This window comes from Sardina pilchardus, chromosome 22 (assembly GCF_963854185.1).
Source record: "Sardina pilchardus chromosome 22, fSarPil1.1, whole genome shotgun sequence".
In the NCBI taxonomy this organism is placed as follows: domain Eukaryota; kingdom Metazoa; phylum Chordata; class Actinopteri; order Clupeiformes; family Clupeidae; genus Sardina; species Sardina pilchardus.
The window spans coordinates 12,956,838-12,967,017 of NC_085015.1; positions in this window are offsets into that span (position 1 = coordinate 12,956,838).

The following is a 10,180-nucleotide window of genomic DNA, read 5'->3' on the forward strand; positions in this document are numbered from 1 at the left end:
AACTCTCGATTGGGAAACATTTACAACACTTGCATTGCGACGGGCACTACCTTTGAAATCGTTGATCCAGCCTTACCAATCACATTGATCAGAGATTCCTAACGTTACTTCCGACTTCGTCTAAGCTTTACAAACTGACAATAAACAGCATTAACAGTCAGGAAACAATATATGTGGGCCTACCTTTGCTGTAAATAAATATCTGCATGTTTCCAACTGCCTTTTTTGATGTTTGCAGGTGTTGCTGCTTCTGTTTATCACAATAAGTTTCGGTTTAGTCTTCCCCTCGCGTCGCTGATGATTGGCCTGATATTTTTCTTGTCTGAGGGAAATGGTTATGAACTATGGTGTTTTAGACTAAATCTCCCTGAAAGAAGATCTAACTGGGCAGGGCCAGACTAGTCTTTTTCAGGACTGGCCTTGAATTAGTCTGGCTATCACCATACTAAGCTCAAAAGTTTAAGATTGAACATTAGTCTGCGCTTTAAGATTAAACATTAGTCTGCGCTTTATCTACTGCACAAGAGGCGTGATCAATGGGCATCGTTCAAATGACTCCGTACGCTTGGATAGTCCTTCAACCAATCAGACCAACGATCCGGTGCGTTTTCAGGATAAGCTAGTTTGTGATTGGACCCAAAGGTTGTGGACAGGAAGCAGGGGAGATACAGTAGATATGCAGGTTTCCAGCCTGAGCTGCCGGGCGAAATCCTAATTCGCGGGCAGGTCAGGCAGGGTTCACCCAGCCTAGCCTTGAATATTTCTGGAAGACAATGCCAAACTGCACATGTTGCACATCTTATCAACAGCATGGCTCCATAGTGGAAGAGTCCAGATGCTAAAATGCCCTTCCTTCTGTCCAGAGCTGTACAGCAGTGAGCACACTTCTGTCATATGGTCGTGGCTACTATCTGTGTTTCAAAGTATACTCCTTTTTCAGAGCCTGTCTGCTGGCAAAATGCAAATGTGATTAGATCTCACTCACTTTCGCTTTATAAAGTCAGACAGCTACTGGAAATGATGTCAAATAGATACAATATGCAAGATCAATTCAGTAGTACCAAACGCAAGATCTGTACGGACACAAAATTGGGCTGCAGCATGGAGAGTACATACTGACAGATTTGACAAATGTTACACCTGTTCAGTGTGTAGGTCACATCCGTAGAAGTATACTTAGGCCTTAACATTTGGTGAATCATCAGCAACAAATACCACAAAGAAGACTCTGGGCTGTTGAGCAGCTGATACCCTCTATCAGGGGAACATGGGCAAATGTCCACTCTTGAAACTCTAGCGACTGATCTCTTTAGGTCCCTGCCCAAGAGATGAAGACGTTATGAGATGAAGAAGTGATGCAAAACAGTGGCAAACATGCCCTTGTCACAACTTAAAAAAAAAAAAAAAAATGCTGACATAAATTTCAAAATCTCTTTTACAAATAATATATAGGGTTTAAATGAGTTGCAATCATTATATTCTGTTTTTATTAACATTATATCTCTTCGGAAACGCTTATTGAAAAGAACAAAGAGCATTATCCCAAAATGAGGTGGCAGTGAATGTCTCCTTGAATTGCTGTGTAGATGGATGTTCTGAATGAACAACTCTACACCTGCAGAAATGAGATCAATAATCATATTCTCAACTTAACTAAGTGCAGCATGACATTAAATGGCTGGTGTAAGTGGGCTTTCAGGTAGGAAGCATGAGCTGCGCTTACTGATGGGTTCAGGGGGTTCTGTGCGTGAGGGTTTGCCACTATGGCCCATTCTCAACCAGCTCGGTCCTCCAGGCTCGTTCCCTCTGATCTATAACTAGCACTGGATAGACTATCCCATTGTTGCCTTCCCATCATTCTTTATCTACAGTAGATCAGTGGGAACGAGGACCAAGGAAGGAAGGGAGGATATATAAAAAGACGAATGAGAGGCACCCTATGTGGTGGCGTGCATGAGGATGAGCTGTGCTCAATGGTGTTTTAAGCCCCCAGCGTTGTCTTTCAGGCAGCGCTGCCACCATTGATTTAAAGGCACATAATCCGAAACCGAACCCTAACCCTAACTCTAACCTTAACCTTAACCCATGCCTAACCTTAGTGCCTTCCAGGCAGCGCTGCCTTGAAGACTAAAGGTGCTTCTCAACATGCCTCCTCGATCCTCGAGGGGCGTTCCCACTGATCTATAACTAACACCGGATAGACTATCCCATTGTTTTCGCCCCATCATTCTTTATGTCGATCAGTGAGGATTGAGGCCCGAGGAGCGAGGGAGGACGTATAAAAGCCCAAATGAAAGGCACCCAACGTTGGGGGCTTAAAACACCAAGAAACTAGCTCTGTGGTGAGCTGTCACTTGCACTGCACAAACTGCACCAGGCAAGCAGGTTTTAGTGCACAGTGGCGCTATTGTAGCATCCTATGTGTAAGGTGCTTAACTAAAGGAGAGAGAAAGACAGAGACAGAGAGAGAGAGAGAGAGAGAGAGAGAGAGAGAGAGAGAGAGAGAGAGATGGAGAGAGAGAGAAATTATAGTTTTAGGATTTAATACACAAAAGCACAGGCCAGGCATCTTTTATGGCAGCCATTTGGAACCTGTCGGACATGGCCATGGCCATGTGAGTTCACTGGCTCATGACTCGGGTGTGACCACAAGCCACGCATGTATTTTTGTGTCACAGGGTTCACAGCTGTTCCGGGACGATGCCGTGAGTAAGGCTAAGGGTGTGAGTGGTGGTGGTGGTGGTGTGTGTGCGTGTGTGTGTGGTGTTGGGGGGTGGTGGGGATAAAATGCTTCCCTGTCTTGTGCAAATGACCACACAACCCTAGGTGCATGATCTGAACAGCTGTGGTTTCCTTGTAATATTCTGGGCTTAGCTGGGGCACGCATCCCTCTTAGGACACATTTATGACCCCAAGTTATTTTTTTAGAGGCAAATGTCCGCAGACCAGTAAGGTTTGTGTTGCCAGCAAAAGTTGTTGCACTGAGTGGATGTATAGTGTCTGATGATGATGATTATTCACCTTCATTTAGATCATACTTAAATGTGAAGTGATTCTTAGTTCTTTTTTTTTCACAGCTTTTTCCCCAGGGTTTTGTGTTTCAGCATTATATTCCTTTCGATTCCAACTATTTCAAATGATGCTCCTAATATGAAAGCCGTTTTATTTTTAGGTGTAAAAATTACTCCTGATATTTAACTGGCATAGCCAACAACCGTGGCAACCAAGTCAGGTGCAGTGACGCTGGCAAATCCTATTTTCGTTCCAGTACATTGCCCTGAACAACAGACTCTCCAAAATGAAAATGGTACAAAATCTAAAAAAGATGTCTAACAGCTTTACTGTGAAAAGTGGGCTTCAACAAACCCCTCTCTGAAAGTGTCCTATCGATGTTAGCGGCTAGTGCCATGGGTTTGTGTCTGTTGGCCTATATGTGGTGCTGTGATCTTTCTTTCTAAATGTGTTTTCACCTATAGTCGCCAGAGAGACCCCCAAAACATGAGAATGTGTTGTCATGCCAACAGGCTTGCATTTTAGAACTCTGCTTGATACTCCGAAGTAGAGGCAGATATCATATCAGTATACAGTATATCAGTATATATCAGTTTGCACACGGTGAACTTTGAACAAGTGGCGCCATCTATTAAAAGAGACTTGACTGTTTCTGGGGGAAGTGTTTTGACACTAGAAAGTAGGTCATCGGGCAATGTAAACCAATTATTGGAAAGATATTGTTGTTTGCGGAGTTGAATAAAGATACATTGATACAGTCTATAGGCTAAAGTCTATAGTGTCACAGAGGCTAATGACACAGAATCAAAGGCATGATCAAAGTCAAGTATGTTAAAAGAAAACTAAACATACCAAACGGGAACATTTTATTTTAAAATGCCACTACACATACACATCATAGTTGACAAGCGTTGAACTATGATGTTACTATGTCACCGTGCCACAATTGTTTATTTCCCACGGTGATCTAGACTAGATGTAAGTGTGTGTGTGTGTGTGTGTGTGTGTGTGTGTGTGCAATGTGTGCACATAGCAGTGAGTGAGGTTAGTCCCGGGCTTACCTGGAGAAGCTCATATTCTTCCTCCCCCTCCTCCTCCTCTTGCTCCTCCTCCTCCTCGGAGATGTACTCCCAGGCATCAGGCTCTTCCATGAAGGAGATGGCCAACTTTGACCTGAATGCGAACAAACAGTGTCAAACAAATCAGTGTCATCCAGGATGAGTCAACTAATTCATCTCAATGATCTTTGTGTTGCAGAAATGAAGAGTTATGCATAGGACATGGTTTCCGGTCGTGACTAGAGATGAAATGGTATACGTATGCTGAAGCAGTTATGAGATATTCAACAATAAATCAGTTAGGATTCAACTGAGCATTCGAGAAGAATTGTTTTTAGCTGTCCTAGACACAACAACAATCTACACCCCATCTATGCATACTACACAAGTGTACTCCAGTGACAAAACATGTATGTCAAGTCAAGTCAAGTCAAGTTTATTTATATAGCGCATTTCATACACAGAGGTCATTCAATGTGCTTTACATAAACAAAAACCAAACAGTAATAGCAGATAAAAGCATAGATGAGCAAAGAGAGATGAATGTCTTTGTAAGGAAATAGCTGTCATCTGTTTGTTTTTTTGTAGCCTCAAAACATAGTCCTGCTTAGACAGTGAGCTTCAACTCCAACCAGTGCACATGCTTAGTTTGTGTGTGTCAGGATGAATCATTGATTTGCTTTTAGTGTAAATGAACGTGAGTACTCGTTTTCCATTAGAGGGATTCACCATCATCATGGGCAGATTCAAGCCTGTGTGCTGGGTCTGCCTCATCAGATGTTCTTCTTAAGGTCCTTTTACTTGTACATCAATTGACAGAGAGGGAATAAATAAATAAAACAAGGCACCTAATGGTATCTTTTCATGACCAACTGCTGCTAAGCAACAGAGGGTATGCATTTGTGTCTTTCTTTCTCTAATGTATTCTAATAAAACATTGCTGTAAAAAAACAAAAAAAAAACATCTCCCATTCCAGCAATGTTTTGCAATCAGTGATTCAGCTGATGGACCTTGCTTCATATGTAACAGCTGACCTGAGGCTCTGATTAGTATGTTGCTGCTTGCACTGACACTAATTTAATTACTACTGTAGGATAAATATTTTTGCTAGTTTGATACCATGTGCATCATCTTGTGGTATCACATGGGTGGATCAGTGCACAAAGTTCTCAGTAAACATTAATGACAAACTGTCATTCACTGTCTGCCAACCTCTGTCATGTTCCTAATTAGACAACAGATTCATGCTTCATTCATGATTCAGCAAATATTGGTATCACTGCTTGTTTCCACTGTGGTTTCCACATTGCGGAAGCCGGATTTCACTGGACACTGTGGTATCAATACTGGTGTCCTTTGCTGAGTGTGGTGTTGCTACAAAACTCTTTTAGGTTAGATACATTTGGTTAGCGGAGGTGGTGGATGATTAACACCTTCATAAAGAGGGTATAATGTGGCTACAGATATTACAGCCACATTATTACATAAAACAGATTTATTCACATTTATTACAATATTACTATATTAAGTTAAGCATGCAGATATAGTATTTTCTGCAGGCGATTTTTCTAAAAATGCACTAAAGATATGTGATGAGTTGGATAAAAACCTAAAGCTCATGACTAACTATCTCACAGTGATTTTCACTCCCCTCCATCCCTACAGACACAGTGCAGTGTCATACGCTAAAGAGTCCACATACAGTACTGATCCACACAAACGAAAAGAACCTCTCAAGATGCTTACATTTGTATCTCCATGCTGCTGCTAATCTTTGATGAAAGGTCAGGTGTGCGCTTCGGCTTCTCTTCCCAAAAGGCTTAAAGTTTAAAGTTTGTTCACGTGCTCTAGTCTTGATTCCCCAGATGCTTTCTCTCTTGTGACTTCTGTTGCCTTTGCGGACTCTAAATGGGACCAGGCAGGCAACAGTGGAATGCCAGGGGTGATGTCCAGCGCCTTGAGTGTCAGATTCTCCCCCCCCCCCCCCCCCCCCCCACACCCTTTCCATTCTTTAGGTCAAAACCTCTTTTTGGCTGACACCAGTTCCACCACCAGCGCAGTGCAGACTTGAACTTGCTGCTGTCATTCGTCAGAGCGCCTGTCGGCAAAGAGTGGCGCTGACTCTGATTGGTTGAGGAGTGTAAAGACGAGAATAAGTTGGAAGTGTGAGGTCGTGTTGCATGGTCATATAAATGAGGTGAGAATGGGTTTTTTAGTTTATTGGTAAAACCGTTAATAAACACACACACACACACAGAGAGAGAGAGAGAGAGAGAGGCACACACACACACACACACACACACACACACACACACACACACACACACACACACACACACACACACATTTTTCAATATTGTTTAGCATATTCCCAACCATATTCCTTGTCACATAGCTACATAAATACAGTAAATATTTACAATATGAATTGCTGTATTTAAAGTATTTCTATATCTATACAGTTTGGGAAAATAAGACATGTATCAATCAGTATGGGAAATGGCTGGCTAGTCACAGGCCAATACTGAGTGTTAATGACTTTGACATCTACACATCCTAACAGGGCCTATATCCAACACCTTGAAGAGCTCAGGGGTGAGATAGTTATGGTTCTTGGTACAGTAGGTGCCTTTGTTTGAAGCGATGCGCAACACTAACAATAAACATCATCAGAAATGAACAATTCAAGTGATCATACACCCAACATAAAAAAAATACTAATAATAATAACTGTCACAATAACTAAACACTACAAGCCATGACTGTAGAATGAATTAGTCAGATACAAGATACAATACCCAATGTCATGTGAAGTATATCCAGAGTTCAATCTTCCCCTCTTCAATCATTCCTCAATCCATTCATTAATTCATTTATTCATTCATTCATTTTAGTCTAATTCATCATTTTATCACTGATGAGAATAAGGAAAATGGCCACATTTTTCATACAACAGTGTTTATTACACAGGTGTGTTAAAGTGCAATAAACCCTTTTGTATCCAAACTGTAGCTGAGGTCCCATCCAACGATTTAAGGCACATTTTCAAATGTCCTTAGAAAACAAAAAAAAGTGGGTATTGTGTGTGTGATTTCTGTTGCCCTTACGACCTTTAATCTTTGAACTTAAAACTTAAAAATGTTATGCATGCACTTATGCGTGCATGTAGTATTTTCATCAGACAATTTATTTCTTTAAAAAACTGCACTTACAATATGTGTCTATAGCACTGAATTACAGTTGAATCAGTGTGACTGAAGGATACCAAGGGATACTCTCAGCTGCTGCAGGCAGCAAGGGAGTGTATCCACGAAATGTGCTGTCCAGGCTCCTTATTTCAGAAACAAACTATATCAAATGCTACTGGAGCCAAGACAAATGGGTGCTAGGATGTGTTTTATCGCAGCTGCTGGAGAGTGTAATAATATCTCCATTTCAGCTGTTTTTTGTGTGTGTGTGGTGCCCATTCGCCCCATGCCCAACCCAGCCAGGAGAAACAGATCCCTGAGCAGAGGATGCTGATGGCCTGGGCGGGCGGTGATTGGGGGATGGAGGGACAGAGAAGACACATAAGCCGCTTTCAGACAGACGTGTATTTCCGCAATGTTCACAGACTTTTTACGGCAAGCAATTATCGCAGAATGTACGGAAAACCTGTCTGAAAACGGCTATAAGGGCATCACATTTATATTATGGGTAAACTGCAAAGTCATTGCAGTTTGAACTGAACTAAACTGAACTAAAGCTACTGAATTAAACTAAAGCTGATAGTGTTTGGGAGCATTAGGCTGAGAGCCGACCCTCCATTGTTTGCACTGAAGATTTTGTGGCTGATTTTAACATGGGGAAATATATTTTGATTAGTTGTTAAATTTGCTTCAGGCCTAGCTGGACGTTAGACTTTATTTTAGACTTGCCATTTAAGTTAGTGTCCATGGGGTTTCATGGTTGTACGACTTAAATTTCATACTGGATCTATAATTTTATAGTAAATTATAGAATCCTGAAGACGTTCAATTTTGTGAACTCCAAGTTTAGGAAACAGATTCCTTGATGCCCTAATTGCTATTGGCATTGAGCTGACAGTCAGATACAAACATACATTCATAAAGGTTATGCTTGGTCATTCCACGAAAATGTTTGTATTGAATGAACAGATGCAATTGTTACATTGATAACACTTTATTTTAATGTGTCGCTGTTACAGTGTACCTAATTAGGTACAGTGGCACAACCTGTGTAACAACATGTACTATCAGGTACTATCACTATACTTGCATTGTGTATTTGTGGGTATATAGTTGTTACATTGTAATGCTGGATGGGGTCAATCTGGTCATGATGCAAGTAATCAACTGGTATATTAACAGTATCAAAGACTAGAGTAACAAAGGTGTAGCAGTGCAGCTGTTACATGTACAATGAGGCCTTGACTGGAGCTAATGGTTTGTATGACCAGATATGCCCCATCCAGTCTTAGGTCAACCCTTTGCCTCTGATGAAAAATGTAGGCAAATTGGCAAAGTTTTGTAAAAGCATTCAGTATTACAATGCAACAACTATGTACTGTAGGTACCCATAAAAACAATGCAAGTACAATGATATACATGATAGCATGTTGCTACACAGGTTGTACCACTGTATCTAATTAGGTAGGTATCACTGTAACAGTGACACATTAAAATAAGGTGTTACCGTTAAATTACACTGTAGGCTACAAAGCAAATAACTTCTGAAAGTAGTGCCTGTGGCTTTGGAAGTTCTTTGTTCATTTCAGGCTCATTCTTGTAGAAAGAGAGTTGGTCTATGACCATTGTGTTAATAGTTCTTATGCACCTTGATTTCATTAAGTTGGCATGTAAACATCACAAATGTCCAGCATTTCTTTCTCCTTATGCTCATAACACTCGTAACTTCCCTTCTGGCTGAAGGATGCGTAATGTCAACACGGACTGCTGTTGTTACTAAGTAACCATTAAGCGGTGACACCACAACACAGCAACCCAGTACGTTTGTCCTGATATACAGCTTTTCCTGGCTTTGAATTGATTGGCAGGGCCTTTCATATTCAGATTGTCATCAACATTGTTCATGTTATAAACAAGGCATAATTTTGGTTTGGACAAGCCATTCATGAAGGGAGGATATTACTGGAACTTGTGTGAGGTTTACATGATGAAATAATTGACCAATTGGGCTACTAAGACCTTTTAGGGAAATAATCTTCTCAGAGTGCCTCCACACCCTTATATTTTCCTACAATAATCACATAATAGGCCTATACTCAATAGTGAACTCATTCAGTGCTTGCAAGACCATTGCGTAGAAAGGGAAAGTGAGGAACATACAACCCCAAACCAGAAAAAAGTTGAGACCTCGTGTAAAATGTGAATAAAAACATAATAATCTGCAAACCTCTTAAACTCATATTTAGTTGCAAAAAGGACAACATATCGAATGAACTTGAATTTGATACCAGCAACATGTTTCAAACTGTTTTAAATCTTGTATGCACAAATGATTAAACAACGTAAATGTTTCTTAACATGAAATTGTAAAGCATTTGGGGAATTAATCATCTACAGGACATAGAATAATGAAAACGTTCAGAAAATTCAGAGAAATCTTTGCAAATCAGGGGTAGAGCTGACAAACAACATTGGATGGCCATGGTCTTTTAGCCCTCAGATGGCACTGCGTCAAAACCAGACTTGTTCCTGTAAAGAAAGTTATTGTATGGACTCAGGAAAACCTCTGATACACATTGTCTTTGTGCACAGCTTGATACTAACGTTAAACGTTTAAACATATAACAGCCAAAATTGTATTGTATTGAGACATGATATAGAAAATATCTCTGTTTTATCTGGGCCTGACTTGTTTTAAATGGCAAAAGGTAACAGAGGAAAAGGTCCTGTGGTTAGACCAGTCAAAATTCTTTTCAAAATTCATTTCCATTCATTTCCAATTCTTTGTGGAAATCGTGGACTCAGCTGGGCTAAAGAGGAGAGGCCCTATCCAAGTATTCAACCTATCCAACTTGTATGAACCCAACATCTGATGGTGTGGAGGTACATTAGTTCCTACAGTTTAGGCATCTTGCACATCT